Below are 11107 nucleotides of genomic sequence, written 5' to 3' on the forward strand. Positions count from 1 at the left end.
ATATACCCCTAAATAATTTCTTTAAAAAAATTAGAAGTAATAAATATAAATTTAAAACTAATTTTTTAACTTCCGTTAAATGAAGGGTATATGTGAGTCTTGTTGTAACGGCAGAGGTATATGTGAGCCGTTTGTATAACGGTAAGGGCATATATGAGCCACTTTTATAACGAGGGGTATATTAGCTTCAAATGACAGAGTTGAGGGGTATATCAGACCTTTTTCCCATAAAACAAAGTAAAAAAAATACATCTAACTTTTTACTCTTTTTAAAATGGAAAAATAATAATTATAAAATGAATTTATAACTAACATGTGTCACTCACTATTAAGTGGTTACCTCTTGGGATCAATTTCCAAGGTCCTTCCTAAATCACGTAGTCATATTATTCCAAAAACAACCGTGTATCACTTTTCAACAGCTATTTTGTCATTTATTAAATCAATGGAAATGAAATACCGATTCACGCTTTCTGTACCTTCCCACCCATAAATCTTCTCCTTTATAAGCTCCGAAATGGCCTAATATTTTCTCCACCCTGAAGCTTTTATGGAGTTTTTCTTTTCCCACTTTATAATTTTTTTAGTTCAAAATGCAATAGCTTTTACAGATTTTTAGATTTTTCTAACATGGAGAAAGCTAAAGAAAATATAGGTGTTTTACTCGAAAAAATAAAATATAAAGAAAAATGACTAAGTTTTCGACAAAATCGATTTAACTTACGATTTAAGACAAAATCGAATTTCCAAAAGAAACAGAGTCACCACTTAATTTTTTAATAAAGATCAAGAAAAAACTTTGCGTTTTTTCAAAAAGATTTAAACAGATAAAATAAATTTGAAAAATAGGTCTGAAGTTCAATGTAAGGTTTTAGGCCCTCGGAATGCCCGCTTACCTGCGGTTGACCGACGATTTGAGTAAAATCACTTTTCAAATAACTTTCAAAATTTTAATTAAGTAAGAAAAATTTATTTTTTATTGTTTTTTACTTATTATTATTATTATTATTATTATTATTATTTTATTATTTTCATTATTATTATTATTATTATTATTATTATTATTATTATTATTATTATCTTAAGTGAAAAGGTCTAAGGGAATTTTTCTAAAGGGAAATTACTTAAATGTTGATCAAGACCAATATCAAATAAAAGCTAAGTAATTTTCTTTAAAATAAATATTCATATTCTTTTAATATAAAAAGAAATGACTATCTTGGAAATTTAATTAAATTAAATCAAAGGATAAATAAAGTAAGTCAAAACAATACAATATAAGTAAAAAGGAAGCGAGTATCAAATTTGGGCAAAAATTCCAAATCTTCATAACTTGTCCCGAGTCTCAAAATGACCCATAATGGACCTTGTCCATTTTTACACCTGTTGGACCTGCTGCAACTTTCCTTGGGCTTTCGCTTATTTTCGTGCCCAAAAATCAGCAAATACACTGATTATATACTGCCGTATATGAGTTGTATTTTAGTTCTTCCCTGAATATTGGATTGTATACTCACTGTCATCCTAGTTCATCCCCTCAAGCACCTGTATTAATTTTTGGACCTGTATTCTAGCTTCCATTTCGCTATTTCAGCTTCCGAAACTCGAATAGTGATGAAGTCCCACTCGATAAAGAAGTTTTGGATTTCCACCAGCCTGAAGAGCAAAGGAAATGCAAACATATGGAAAAACAATAAAAGAATTAGAATAGGAACACAAATGCTAACAAATATACTGTAATGTAATTAACTCATAATGAAGATAAACACATAGTTCACATGAGAAACTAAGAGTATGGTCATAAACTAAGACAAGATAAAGAGAAGGGAGCTTTCTTAATTTCGAAAACTCACAACAGCTAAGTGAGAGGAGTAAGGTAAGGCATACCAAAAATAGCTCACATTATGAACAAATAATTAATAGATAACAAGATCCCAAATATAAATAACGAAAAAAGGCCTAAAATACCTTCAAAATATTGGATATAGTAATAACTATCCTCTATCCACCTATTGGCTCCAAAATGCCCTTTTCACCTGGCTCCAAAATGCCCTTTTCATTCACTTTTGGGTTCAAATTAACCACTAATTTAACGGTTTTAAATTTAAACTATTTGAATGTTTTTGAAAATAATTGGCGCTCAATTATTGGATATAATTTAATTTATTAATATCATTTATAAATCTACCCCTATCCACCCATTACTAATTAAGCCCCACCCACTTAATAAATTATTTCTAATATCAAAATCTTCTTAAACACTACTAAAGCACGACGAAGTTACCGAATCTTGAAAAATGACATTTAAAATTATTTGAGTCCAAATTGAAGCCCAAATTAAATTTAGGTTGAGCCGCTTATTTAGGAAAACACTTTCAATAGGATTTTGTTTCAAGCTTGAATTCGAAATTTATGATTAAAGGTAAAGAAGAAGTACCTCTCGAATTAATTCATGCACTATTTTTAATATAAATTTATAAATATTTATTATTTGTTTTAAATATTAAAATCTTAATATATTCTTTTTTTAAAAAGATTATCGATTAAGTAATATCACATAATTGAGGCGAATGAATAATTAATATGAACATAGCCAGACTTTTAAGTTTATCAGTAATTCTTATTTAGACACTTGAGTTATAATATGTTTTGATTGAGGACTTGAATGTTGATAATGTACTTCTGTAGACATTTTCGCCTCAAATTTTTAGAAAGACTCATTGGTAGTAGCTTTCCTGTGGTGCATTAGTAATGGGGCGGGTTTATTAATTAGGCATGGTTTAATTAGTAAGGGATGGGTAGTAGATTTGCTTATAAATTATATTAATAACTTAAATTATAATAAATAGTTAAGCTCTCGTGTATTAAAAAAATATTTAAATAATTTAAATTTAAAATCATTATATAAATGGTTAATTTTGGATCCAAAGATGGATGAGAAGGGTATTTTGGAGTCAATAGGCGGATGAGAAAGATATTTTGTAACTTATAGGTGGATGCAGAGTAATTTTGTACCATTTCTGATACTTTAAGAATATTTTAGGCTCTTTTCCATATAAACAAAATAGAGATAGCATAATGCACACTAGACAAACATCGCACTTTATGCAATAAACGATACCCGCTCATACATGGAGACCTGGAGCTGCCAGCTTATCATACTAAAGGGGCAAGCTAGATTACTTGAAGCATAAAGAAGAAAATAGCTTCAATCAAAGAACTAACAAAATGACATCATAATTCAAATCAAACATGTTAAATGATGACATAAACTACATAAATAATGTCCATTGAAAATAGCATGGTGGGGTAGAAATACCAAAACACATGATAAAACCAAAGAAAAGACCATACTTGAGACACTTTTAGATACATACGTATATGCCACAATAAAATGTAGGCCTAGTTTATTAGTGGCCTCCTAAACTTGGCAGAAACTTTCAGTTAGACACTTTCATTAAGTTTTGTTCAATTTAGACACCTCATGTCGTGTCTCATTGTGTCTTTAAATACTTTTCGCTGACTAAGCATGGTATGTGTGCTACACTAATTAAAAGCGGGTCAAAGACGTTTATTGCAAATATTTTGACTTTTTTATAAATATTTTGTTCTCCTTTTTCTTCTTTACTTTCTCCCTTTTCATCTTCTTCACCTTTTACCATCCTCATCACCACACAACTTTTTAAAGAAATATTACAATACTTTACTAGGATACACTCTTTATTTTCCATCTCCTTTGAAAATCGAATTTGCATCTTGATTTATATTTAAAACAAAACCAATTTCAAGGAAACAAAAAATGAAATCAACTTCTTCCAAATGGACAAACTGATTTACATTCTTACCTTCTCCATTGAAATTACAAAATTAAATTGATTTCAAGAGATAAACAAAATAAAGAACAACCTCCACTGAAAAAAAGAAATTTATTTTATAAATCCGTCATTGTAAATCTCAATCATAGTAGCACAAGAAATCATTTTCTTTTAAACGTCATACAAAACATTTTTAATTTGATATGATTTTTTATATTCTCCAACGTATTTTACTTTGTGAACTAATCTATGCTCTTTGTCTTTTTGAAGGAGAAGAACAAATCAAAAGGGAAACTAAAGACAAGAAGAAAGAAGAGAAGAGGTGGGGCATGAGGTTTGGGATCTGGAAGAAATAAAAAGAAAGTAAAAGTAATTTATTAAAGAATAAAATAAAATTTCTACCTGTCAGATTTGTTTATTTTTCATATAAGTGGCGTCTGGATGTACACACTTAAAATGTGGTTTTGAAAACATAAAAAGTGTCAAAATGATACAATGAGGTTTGACATGAGGTGCTAAAAATGAACAAATCTTACTTAGAGTGTCCATGTGAAAGTTGATGCCAACTTTAAGGGGCCACCGATAAGTTATCCATAAAATTTATAAGGGCCGCCCACATTATGGTAAACAAATGATTAGTGGTTAACATAACTTTATATAAAGAGAAAAGCCATGCTAGTACAAGAAAAATGAAATAAAATTATTATATACATGGAACAAGCTAATTTTGTTTACATGAAAACAGAAACAACCTAACGACACACAGCTGGACCAAATGAACTTTAAACGATTTCGAACAAAGCAAAACGGAGACATACTTAGCTTCCAAGAAACAAAATTGAGCCAAAGGATCTAGCAACGAACAAATGACATCAAAGGAGCTAATGCTTAAGAACACGTTAAGCATAAGAATCCAAGCAAGACGAACCTGTGATTCGAAACAACACGAAAGATAAACTTAAACATTTACAAACTGATTCGAACATCAAATCGAGGAATAACACAATGATCAGCCAATAAGTCCACCACTAAAAATAATAAACCATGGCCATTCACATTCGAACCGAGTGAGAATGAAGCCAAAGAAAACCTAACAGAGACAAACTCATCACATAATAAATAATAAACAAAGGAGTAGATATTACCTTTTCCCGTCAAACCAAACGAAACTGGACGAAGAAACCTCCATAAAAAGAATTGTTGTTGCTCTATCATTTGGGAATTTCTTTTGGGGATAAAGAAATGGGCCGGGAATTGAGAACAAAAGAGTGGGCTGCTGAAAAAATGCTTTTATAAAGGCCCATAATTTGGTCCTTTAATATGGGTTAGCTAAATGAATTATTAATTTAGCCAAATCGAATTTAATTTGCAAATTCAATTGAAGTCTAAATAAGATGAATTGATATAATTAATTTAGGAGCTTCTCAATCTTAACAAAATAAAATAATTATTTCAACCATAAACTAGTTGATTTTTAAAATTAACCATAACCTAAACTAAACTAATTTTATAAAATACTTACCAAAATTAAAATCTTTTCAGGATTATTTTTAAATATTTTTAAAATAAACTAATTACATAAAAACATATTTACTATTTAAAAATTATAAATCTACTAAAACTACTCTAAAATAACTTGAAAAACATTTTGAATTTTATAAAGCTAATTATTTTAAATCAATCAAAATTAATGAAGCTCAAAAATTAAACTATGTGCGGAGGTCCAAAATTTGGTATCAACAATAGGAACTTTAAGGAATGTAGAAAAGGAAAATTTAGGGCTTTCATTGAATGGTAATTTTGATGTTCACTAGAAAAAATGAATCAATTTTTGTGAATAATTAATAAAATATTCATTGAAGTTTCCAGGTGGTGGATCGCAAGGATGTGTTGTTTCAAGTGTAGCCGAGGTTGAAATCCAACAACGTCCTACTCAAGGTATCAAGAATTTACAAATTGATTTATATATATTTATTCAATTTTAATATTATATTTTTACCTTTAGTTCTCAATGTGAAATCATCTTCATTTGAATAGAAATCATTGTCTACACAAAAGGTGAAGGACCAAAAAGAAAGAAAGAAGATTGAACGACTTTTATACTCGATTAGAAAGATAAATAAAGTGAAGATAGTTTTTCTTTGTCATGGTAATTTTCTGACCCCAGCCGAATTTGTCAAACATGTTGGTGGAGTTGACAGAAAACCCTTTATTATCTTAACAAAGGAATAGCTTTTATGTCGTTGTTGTTATTTCATCTTTCCTTGTTGTTGTACAGGAAGGACTAAGTTCCTCCTATCTAAGATAATAAAGTTTTTTTAGGCATCCCGCTTGTTTTGTTATACTATGCATCACCATTTTTCAACATCATCTCCACCAGCATGTTTGACAGATTCAGTGAGGTCAAAAAATTGCCATAGCAAAGACAAACTATCTTCACTTCTCCTCCATTGCTCATTAGTAGCTTCGATAATTGCTACGATCAGATGCTGGATTTGCTTGAATGTGCCATTGGCTGGAGGTATCGCATTAGAACTACAATCCTTTTTCTTTTGTCTTGATAATTAGCTCTCTCCATGTTAACAAAAACTAAAAAAATAAGGAAGGTATTGAATTACAAACTAAATAAACTCAATAGGAAAAAAACTATGTAAGTATGAAATTCACTTTTATTGATGAATGTTTGGAGAAACCTTCAGCAAATTGAGAGATTATAAAGGGAAAAAATTGAGGTGTGCAAGTGGGAAAAACGTGAAGCGGTATTTTATTTCCGTGGGTGTAAGTGAAAATGATGAGATAGCTCCTTGTCACGTGGTTTAAGAAGGGCCTTGAGAAATTGATCCAAAAAAATAATTTAGCTAGAGTCTAAATAAGAAGTAATCGACTGAAAATGACACTTGTCTGTTGTAATTATCCATTAAGAAACATAATGGAACTTGACATGTGTCAGGAAAATTATTACATGAAAATTTGCACAAAGTTTTCAGTTTCACACTATGGATGTGAAAATATTATTTATGCATTTCATCGGTGAAATCAAAGTATTTTGGGCATGTTTTATTAAATATTGTATCATCTAATTAATTTTTGGGCAAATTTTATTAAATGTTAAATCATCTAATTATTTTTTGGGCAAATTTTATTAAATATCATATTATCATATTAACTCCCTATATTAATGAATTTTTTAACTTTTTATAGCTTAAAATAAATGAATTGTTTAAAATTTAAGATTATTGTTGATTTTTTTTTCTTTATATAGTCTCCAGAAAGTAGTGGCAGAGCAAGAATTTTAATAAGGGGGTTCAAAATCTTACAAATTATACACACAAAGTAGTGAAGGGGGGTTCAACATCTACTATATGTACCTAAAAAAATATTTTAATCATATATAAATCACACTGGTAAAGGTAATAAATATACCTATTAACCACAGTGGTTTGGAGTTAACGAGTATACGGTTATCTGAGTTATATCTTTTAGTTTAAAAAAATATCAGTGTTTTAATTGATTCTTGATTATAAAATTAATGATTTTATTCATACGAGTTTCTGTCATATTTAATTTATTGTTCTTCTTTTTTAAAATTACTAACTGTATTAGGCTTAATTAAAGCTTCTTTTCTTATTTGTTTGTTATCTACATTTTTTAAGTTATTCGTTCTTCTGTTTTGGAGATCACTAATGTTATGATATTGTATCAATGTGCATAAAAATATTATCAATGTGTATAATAATAACTTAAAATATATATATAGGTAGATATTGAACAATTGACCATTGTGCTTATTTCTTTTGAAAAATATTATAAAATAGAAGATGATGAAATAAGGTCATTATATACTTTGCTAACGATCAGTTCAATGTTATAAACCTATTGAGGATTTTAAGTAAGTGTTCAGGTTCATAATATAATTCAGGTGTGAACGTGGGAAAACTTCAAGAGGTTTTTTATTTTCGTGGGTGTAAATTTTAATGACGAAATAAATGAATTGTTTAAAATTTAAGATAATTGTTGATTTTTTTTCTTCATATAGACTTCAGGAAGTAGTGGAAGAGCTAGAATTTTTAATAAGAAAATTCAAAATCTGAAAAAATATATGTACGAAGTAGAAAAAGAGGGTTCAATATCTACTATATATATGTATCTAAAAAATTATTTTAGTCATATATTAATCACAATGCATGGAGTAATAAATGTATCAATTAACCATGGTTTGGAGTTAGCAAGTATACGGTTGTCTGAGTTATATCTTTTAAGTTCTAAAAAAGTATCAGTGTTTTGATTGATTCTTGAATATAAAAGGGATAATGCCCAAATACCCCCTCAACCTATGCCCGAAATCTCAGAGACACACTTATACTTTACTAAGGTCCTATTACCCCCCTGAACTTATTTTATTAATAATTTTTACCCCTTTTTAGCTTACGTGGCACTATCTTGTGGGACAAACGATGATTGACTTTTTTTTTCGAACTAGTGCCACGTAAGCTAAAAAGGGTAGAAAATTACATATAAAATAAGTTCAGGGGGGTAATAGGACCTTAGTATGGCATAAGTGTGTCTATGGGATTTCGGGCATAGGTTGAGGGGGTACTTGGGTATTTTCACAATATAAAATAATGATTTTATTCCTTTGAGTTTCTGTCATTATTTATTTTTCGTTCTTCTTTACTAAAAAATTACTAATTGTATTATGCTTAATTAAAGCTTCTTTTCTGATTTGTTTGTTATCTAAATTTTTTAAGTTATTCTTTCTTTTATTTTTGAGATCAATAATCTTATGACATTGTATCAATGTGTTTAATAATATTATCACCATGTATAATAATAACTTAAAATATATGTATAGGTAGATGTTGAACAATTGATCATTGTGCTTATTTCTTTTGAAAAATATTATGAAATAGAAGACAATGGAATATGGTTATCATAAACTTTGCTAATGATCAGTTCAATGTTATAAACCTATTTAGAATATTAAGTGTTTGTGTTCATGATATAATCCAGGTGTGGAAGTGGAGAAAACGTGCAGACATTTCGATTTTAGTGGTTGTATCTTTTAATGACGAAATAGCTCCTTGTCACGTGATTTAAGAAGAGCTTGGGAAATGATCCAAAAATATAATTCAGCTAGAGTCTAAATAAGAAGTAACCGATTGAAAATGACACATGTCCGTTGTGATTATCTACAGAAAAACAGAATGGAACTTGACACGTGCTTGAAAAATTACTAAATGAAAATTTGCGAAAAATTTTCACTTTCACACGACGGATGTGAAAATATTATTTATGAATTTTGATTTTGATTTCAAAGTTTTTTTGGGCAAATTTTATTAAATGTTGTATCATCTATTTGTTTTATGGGCAAATTCTATTAAATGTCATATAATCATATTATTTCAACTCCTTATATTAATGAATTTTTGAATTATTCCATAGTTTATAATAAATAAATTGTTAAAATTTAAGATAAATGTTTATTATTTTTCTTCAAATAGACTCCAGCAAGTAGTGGCTGACCCAGAATTTTAATAAAGAGGTTCAAAATCTGAAGAAAAAAAATATACACATGAAAAGGGGGTTCAACATCTAATATATGTACCTAATAATTTATTTTAATCATATATAAATCATATTGCTGGGAGTAATAAATATATCTATTGACCAGAGTGGTTTGGAGTTAACAACTATACGGTTATCTGAGTCATTTTTTAGTTTTTAAGAAAAATATCAGTGTTTTGATTGATTCTTGAATTTCAAATTAATGATTTTATTCCTGCAAGTATCTGTCATTTTTAATTTTTTGTTCTTCTTTTATGAAAATTACTAATTTTATTATGCTCAACTAAAGCTTCTTTTCTGATTTGTTTGTTATCTATATTTTTTAAGTTATTCTTTGTTTTGTTTTGGAGATCACTAATATTATGATATTGTATCAACGCGTATGATAACATTATCAATGCGTATAATAATAACTTTATATATATATATATATATATATATATATAGAGAGAGAGAGAGAGAGAGAGAGAGAGACCAATTGATCATTATGCTTATTTATTTTGAAAAATATTATAAATAGAAGACAATGAAATAAGGTCATTATAAATTTTTCTAATGATCAGTTCAATATTATAAACCTATTGCGGATATTAGTTTTAAGTGTTGGCGTTCATAATATAATCCTGGTGTGAAAGTGGGAAAAACGTGATGAATGTTTTTATTTTTGTGTTTGTAAGTTTTAATGATAAAATAGTTCCTTGTTACATGATTTAAGAAGGAACTTGAAAAATTAATCCAAAAATTTAATTTAGCTAGAATCTAAATAAGAAGTTACCAACTGAAAAGGATACCTGTCCGTTATAATTATCTTCTAAGAATTAGAATTGAACTGGACAGGTGTATGTAAAATCACTAAATGCAAAATTGCGAAAAGCTTTCACTTTCACACCACGGATGTGAAAAATATTATTTATGCAATTTGATGTTGATTTCAAAGTTTTTTTGGGCAAATTTTATAAAACGTTGTATTATCTGATTGTTTTTTGAGCAGATATTATTAAATGTCATTATCAGATTATTTAAGTCCCTATATTAATGAACTTTTCATTTTTTTCATACTTTAAAATAAATGAATTGTTTATATTTAAGATAATTGTTGATTTTTTTTCTTCATATAGACTTCAAGAAGTAGTGGCGGAGCCAGAGTTCTTAATTAAGGGGTTCAAAATTTAGAAAAACAAATATATACACACAAAATAGCAAAAAGAGGTTTAACATCTACTATATGTACCTAAAAAATTATTTTAGTCATATATAAATCACAATGCATGGAGTTATAAATGTAGCAATTAACCATGGTTTGGAGTTAACAAGTATACGGTTATCAGAGTTATATCTTTTAAGTTCTTAAAAAAAAATCAGTGTTTTGATTGATTCTTGAATATCAAAATAATGATTTTACTCCTATGAGTTTCTGTCATTTTTAATTTTTCGTTCTTCTTTTCTAAAAATTTACTAATTGTATTATGCTTAATTAAAGCTTCTTTTCTGATTTGTTTGTTGTCTACATTTTTTTACTTATTCTTTCTTTTATTTTGGAGATCACTAATCTTATGATATTGTATCAACGCGTTCAATAATATTATCACCATGTATAATAATAACTTAAAATATATGTATAGGTAGATATTGAACAATTGATAATTGTGCTTATTTCTTTTGAAAAATATTATGAAATAGAAGATAATGGAATAAGGTTATTATAAACTTTGCCAATGATCAGTTCA

Source organism: Solanum lycopersicum, chromosome 2 (assembly GCF_036512215.1).
Source record: "Solanum lycopersicum chromosome 2, SLM_r2.1".
Classification (NCBI taxonomy): domain Eukaryota; kingdom Viridiplantae; phylum Streptophyta; class Magnoliopsida; order Solanales; family Solanaceae; genus Solanum; species Solanum lycopersicum.